This window comes from Austrofundulus limnaeus, unplaced genomic scaffold (genome assembly GCF_001266775.1).
Source record: "Austrofundulus limnaeus strain Quisiro unplaced genomic scaffold, Austrofundulus_limnaeus-1.0 Scaffold3141, whole genome shotgun sequence".
NCBI classification, from domain to species: domain Eukaryota; kingdom Metazoa; phylum Chordata; class Actinopteri; order Cyprinodontiformes; family Rivulidae; genus Austrofundulus; species Austrofundulus limnaeus.
Window position 1 is genome coordinate 8,681 of NW_013955543.1, and position 455 is coordinate 9,135.

The window sequence follows — 455 nt, forward strand, 5'->3', positions numbered from 1 at the left end:
CTGTGAAATACAGACTGTACTACAGCAAATACACAATACTGTAAAATACTGACTGTACTACAGCAAATACACAGAATACTGTGAAATACTATGACTGTACTACAGCAAATACACAATACTGTAAAATACTGACTGTACTACAGCAAATCCACAGAATACTGTAAAATACTGACTGTACTACAGCAAATACACAATACTGTAAAATACTGACTGTAATACAGCAAATACACAGAATACTGTGAAATACTGACTGTAATACAGCAAATACACAATACTGTGAAATACTGACTGTACTACAGCAAATACACAATACTGTAAAATACTGACTGTACTACAGCAAATACACAGAATACTGTGAAATACTGACTGTAATACAGCAAATACACAATACTGTGAAATACTGACTGTACTACAGCAAATACACAGAATACTGTGAAATACTGACTGTAATACAG